The 5,528-nt window shown below is 43.2% G+C and overlaps 1 pseudogene across 1 annotated transcript; it reads right to left on the bottom strand.

Moving 5' to 3' along the window:
- Window positions 1-578: 578 nt before the first annotated feature.
- LOC111541421 lies at window positions 579-1,626 on the bottom strand (annotated as a pseudogene). Its single transcript, XR_002731259.2, has one exon. The product of XR_002731259.2 is annotated as a prohibitin pseudogene (transcript).
- Window positions 1,627-5,528: the final 3,902 nt, after the last annotated feature.

Below are 5,528 nucleotides of genomic sequence, written 5' to 3'. Positions count from 1 at the left end.
TGCCTCAGTTTTCCAAAGTGCTGGGATTACAGGCGTGAGCCACCATGCCTGGCCTAATGTTGTTTTTATGTCCACTAACACAACATCCATTCTGCAGCCCATAGACCACGAAGTATGTTTTACTTGCAAGTCTTATTATTTAAGAAATTCACTTCTTAAGGTTGTAGCTGTCATAGTGATTCCTCTGATGGACTTAGACAAAGTAAATTAAAACCAAAGCACTCGCCATTCTTTTTTTTTTTTTTTTTTTAAAGCAAAGCAGCAAAAGTGTATCACACACAGTATTACACTCTCAAAGGGAAGAGTGAACTGTGAACTGACCTCTGCGAAATGGGATCAACCCATTCTTGCGTAGCCTGGGTCTTTTTATATGTTTCTTTTTTTGTCTTCTCTTCCTGAGCTGCCTAATTTCTAGCCAGTATCTGCCCTTTGACTGATGGGTGCGTTGCTTCATTACTTTTGCCCTTGTGCACTTATGCTTTGCCTCTATCCTGTAATTTTAAGTACATGCATAATATGTAGTCCATATGTATGACCCTTAAATAGCTAATTACCATATGGTGTCGTTTTAAGAATACTTTTTTTTTTTTTTTTTTTTTTTTTTAGAGATCTGAAGTGATTTTACCTTTATTTCCTTCACTTTAAGCCAATCATGAAATTTCACAGTGATTTCTGGGGTGGGGGCAGAAGGAAGGCGGTGTTAAGAATCATCGGGGCTGTGGCCCAGTCAGCCTGCGGAGGTGCAGGCAGGGTGGGCCCTCACTGGGGCAGCTGGAGGAGCACAGACTGCCCCGCCGGCAGGTAGGTGATGTTCCGAGAACGTGAGAGCTGGTATGCGATGTCCTCTGCGGCTTCCAGCTTGCGCAGCTCGATCAGGCCATCCCCTGCAGTGGCCAGTGAGTTGGCAATCAGCTCAGCCGCCTTGGAGTCACCCTCTGCAGAGATGATGGCTGCCTTTTTTTGCTGCTCAGCCTTTTCCACCACAAATCTGGCCCTCTCTGCTTCCTGCTGAGCCACCTGTTTGGCTTCCACCGCTTCTGTGAACTCCTTCCCGAAGGTCAGATGTGTCAAGGACACGTCATCCAGGATGAGCCCAAAGGTGGCTGCTCGCTCTGTAAGATCGTAGCTCACCTGCCTGGAGACCAGCTCTCTCTGGGTGATGAGTTCTCCAGCATCAAAGCGAGCCACCACTGACTTGAGGATCTCGGTCGTGATGGACGGCAGCACACGCTCATCATAGTCCTCTCCAGTGCTGGTGAAGATGCGAGGAAGCTGGCTAGCGACGGGCCGGAAGAGGATGCGCAGCGTGATGTTGACATTCTGTAAATCTTTGCTACCAGTGATGACCGGCACATTACGTGGTCGAGAACGGCAGTCAAAGATAATTGGTTTCTGTACCCACGGGATGAGGAAGTGAGTCCCTTCCCCTACCACAATGTCCTGTACTCCACGGAACTGGTCAAAGATGACAGCTCTGTGCCCAGCATCCACATTATATAAGGCAGAGTTCACCACGCCTCCTGCAACAGCTAAGGCCAGGCCAAACTTGCCAATGGACTCAAACACTTTGGCAGCCATGTTTTCTTCTGCTGGACCCTCTCACACCTGCTTCCACTCTGACCTCCACATGATAAGAATACTTTTTCTCTCTAATGTACATGCGCATCTCTGAGGAGCTACCCCTGACAGGTTTGGAAGAGATCTAGCCACCCATGGGGGCTCCTTACTCACTTCTTTTTTTTTTTTTAATCTTCAACTTTTATTTTAAGTTTGGGATAATGAGCAGGATGTGCAGATTTGTTACATAGGTAAACATTTGCCACAGTGGTTTGCTGCACAGATTATTCCATCACCTAGGTATTAAGCCCAGCATCCATTAGCTATTCTTCCTGATGCTCTCCCTCCCCAACCCCAAGGGGCCCCAGTGTGTGTTATACCCCCAGGGCTTCTCATCATTCAGCTCCCATTTATAAGTATTTATAAGTGAGAACATGCAGTGTTTGCTTTTTTCTTTTTCTTTTTCTTTTTTCTTTCTTTTTTTTTTTTTTTTTTTTTTTTTTGAGACAGAGTCTCGCTCTGTCACCTAGGCTGGAGTGCAAGTGGTGCGATCTCGGCTCACTGCAAGCTCCACCTCCCGGGTTCACCCCATTCTCCTGCCTCAGCCTCCGGAGTTACTGGGACTACAGGCGTCCGCCATCAAGCCAGGCTAATTTTTTGTATTTTTAGTAGAGACAGAGTTTCTCCGTGTTAGCCAGGATGGTCTCGATCTCCTGACCTCGTGATCTGTCTGCCTCGGCCTCCCAAAGTGCTGAAATTACAGGCGTGAGCCACTGCGGCCGGCCCAGTGTTTGGTTTTCTGTTCCTATGTTAGTTTGCTAAGGATAGTGGCCTCCGGCTCCATCCATGCCCCTGTGAAGAGCATGACCTTGTTCCTTTTTATGACTGCACAGTATTTCATGGAGATTCACCATTCTTGATGCCATTAAGAACATTTAGGATTCATGGGAGGAGTTCACAATGTGAACATTAGCAGGAGTTTGGAAGAAGCTGATTCCAACCCTCACGGATGACTTCAAGAGGCTCAAGACTTCAGTGGAGCAAGTAATTATAGATGTGGTGAACGTAGCAAAACAAATAGAATTATAAGTAGAGCTTGAAGATGGGGCTAAACTGTTGCAATCTCACGATAAAACTTACACCTGTAATCCCAGCACTTTGGGTGGCTGAGGCGGGCGGATCACGAGGTCAGGAGTTCAAGATCCAGCCTGGCCAACATGGTGAAACCCCGTCTCTACTAAAAATACAAAAAAAAAAAAAAAAAAAAAAAATTAGCTGGGTGTGGTGGCAGGCACCTGTAATCCCAGCTACTCGGGAAGCTGAGGCAGGAGAATCCCTTGAACCTGGGAGGCAAGGTTGCTGTGAGCTAAGATCGCACCACTGCACTCCAGCCTGGGTAACAGAGTGAGACTCTATCTAAATTAAAAAATAAAAAAAAAAAACTGTAAAGAGATGAGGAGTTGCTCCCTACGGATGAGCAAAGCAAGTGGTTTCTTGAGATGGAATCTACTCCTGGTGAAGATGCTGTAAACACTGAAACATTCGTACAATGGCAACAAGGGTTTTAGAATATTACATAAACTTAGGTGATAAAGCAGCATTAGGGTTTAAGAGAACTGACTCCAGTTTTGAAAGAAGTTGCACTGAGGGTAGAATGCTATCAAACAGCACCACATGCTACAGATAAATATTTCATGAAAAGGAAAGTCATTTGATCTGGCAAACTGAATTGCTGTATTATTTTTATTAAAAATTTTTATTAACAACGTATTAATTGCCACAGTTATCCCATCCTTTAGCCACCATCACCCTGATCATTCAGCAGCCATCAACATCAAGGCAAGACCCTCTACCAAAAAAGATTACAACTGACTGAAGGTTCAGATGGTCATTAGCATTTTTTAGCAATAAAGTATTTTAAAATTAAGGGATATATATTGTTTTATAGACATTATTTTTCACAGTTAATATACTACAGTATTATGTAAACGTAACTTTTATATACACTAGGAAACCAAAAATTCTTGTGACTCACTTTATTGCAATATTCACTTTCCTGCAGTGTTCTGAAACTGAACTGGAAGTATCTCCAAGGTATACCTCTAGCAGCCCTGCTGTTAAAATTTTCAAAATTCTGGTCACCTTGTCTGGCAGCCAGTGAGGTTGTCACTGCACACAAAAACAATACAGTTTGCTTGATGTTGTTGTCATCGTTACTGCAGTTCAAGGGTCCAGGGGTAAGTGGGCCAAAATCTCAACTTTTGTCTCTTTTTGGTTCCCATTTTCCAAGGCTGTCTGGCTACAACCTCCAGGCCAAAGCCCTGTAACCAGGCAAATGGCCAGAAGCTGCTGGGACAGGCCAATTAGTTTTTATGAGGGCACTGTGCTGCATGAATTTAAGAGCTGGACTTGAAGAAGGGAGTAGGAGCGAGAGGGGCTGGAGTAGGAAGAAGTCTTTGAGATGATGAGGGCGGGGTCAATAGAGACCGTCAAATTGCAGCAGGTAACCAGGGTGGTGGTGTGATAGGAAGAGTGAGATCATCAAGTCTTCTCTGACACCACTGAATGTTACAAAGGAAGGGATGGATGTGTGTCTGGTGACAGCCTGCCCTGAACTGTTCTGGAACCTTCTCTGTTAGCCATTTTCTAGGTTTCTGACCTCCAGAAGATTTGTAAAACTGGACTGTAATCGATTCCATTGTCTTCTCCAGAAATGTAACCAATATATCACTTTGCTGTAATATGATATTAATGTTACTATCCCAGACCATACAATATTTTTCTTGGGCATCTTTATCTGCATAAACACTCTGAGCTGCCTTTTTATCTGACCCAGGTGGTCTATAATAATTTCCTATTAGTCTTAGGTTCCTTTTATCTTTTATTTCCATCCAGACATATTTTGTCCCACTGCCAACTTATTTATTATGTGACATTCTTTCTCCCTTCAGACACAATATCCGCCTTGACCCATGTTGGCATAATTCCCCCTAGCCTGTTGTGTCTATTTCTTGCATAAACTTTCCATATCCAAATTATTCCAAGTCTGTTTCTGGTTTTAGCCCCTCCTTAGTAATCCTTGTTACATAATGTGTCTATTATATCTCTTGGTTTTGTTTTCTTTTAGTTCACTTCTTACCATGCATATGAAAGTCATTTGTAAGGAGAGCTGTTTAGCATTTACTTTTATTTTTTCTTTGGTTTCTTTTAGGGTTCTGCCTCCATCCCTGGAGTTCTTTTAATCTCCGACCCTCCTCTCTCTCCCAAGCCCCCTTCATTTCCCCGTAACATGCTAGTTTATACCTTCTTCTCAGATGTATGCAATTTTTACCATTGTGGCTTTGTGTATTGCTGTGTGGTTTTACAGAAAAAGCTGGCTGTCCTTCAGTAACTTTCCAGCTCCCACCATTCATTTGTTTAGCAAGAGCTCCACTCAAAACCAGTTTTATTCCAATCATTATCATGAGCCTAGAGCCTGAAGGAAGTCTGATAGAGACTTTTAAAAGTGCAACAAACTCATTTTATGTTTTCATGAGACTTCAACAGTCTACAAAAAGTCCAGATCCATTGGTTGAAATTAATATTATTTTAATCAACTGCCTATTTGGTCTATAAGGGGTCAAATAGTTTGAACTATATTTCTTCTCATTAAATTCTTAACTCTATTTCCCCACTCCCTCACTTAATGGCTCTTTTGTTCTTGTTTGTGCATGCAGGTCTACGTGAGAGTTTACATCACCTATCTACTTCCTTCACATTTCTGGAAAAGCTATCAAATAGGACCTGTACTTCATATGTCCTTCAATATACCTGTACTTCATATGTCCTTCAATACAGACAACAGTGGGGAGGTGGTCATAGCGGAAGGTGGTTAGATAAAGCAGTTGGCATGACTGAAAGTCTAGAAGCAACTCTTAACCATTTTCCAGAGACGTAAATTTCCTTAGGGAGCAGCTGTGACCTCAGTCGTC

The sequence above is a fragment of the Piliocolobus tephrosceles genome, chromosome 1 (assembly GCF_002776525.5).
Source record: "Piliocolobus tephrosceles isolate RC106 chromosome 1, ASM277652v3, whole genome shotgun sequence".
In the NCBI taxonomy this organism is placed as follows: Eukaryota; Metazoa; Chordata; class Mammalia; order Primates; family Cercopithecidae; genus Piliocolobus; species Piliocolobus tephrosceles.
This window is presented reverse-complemented; position numbering and strand designations above follow the sequence as displayed.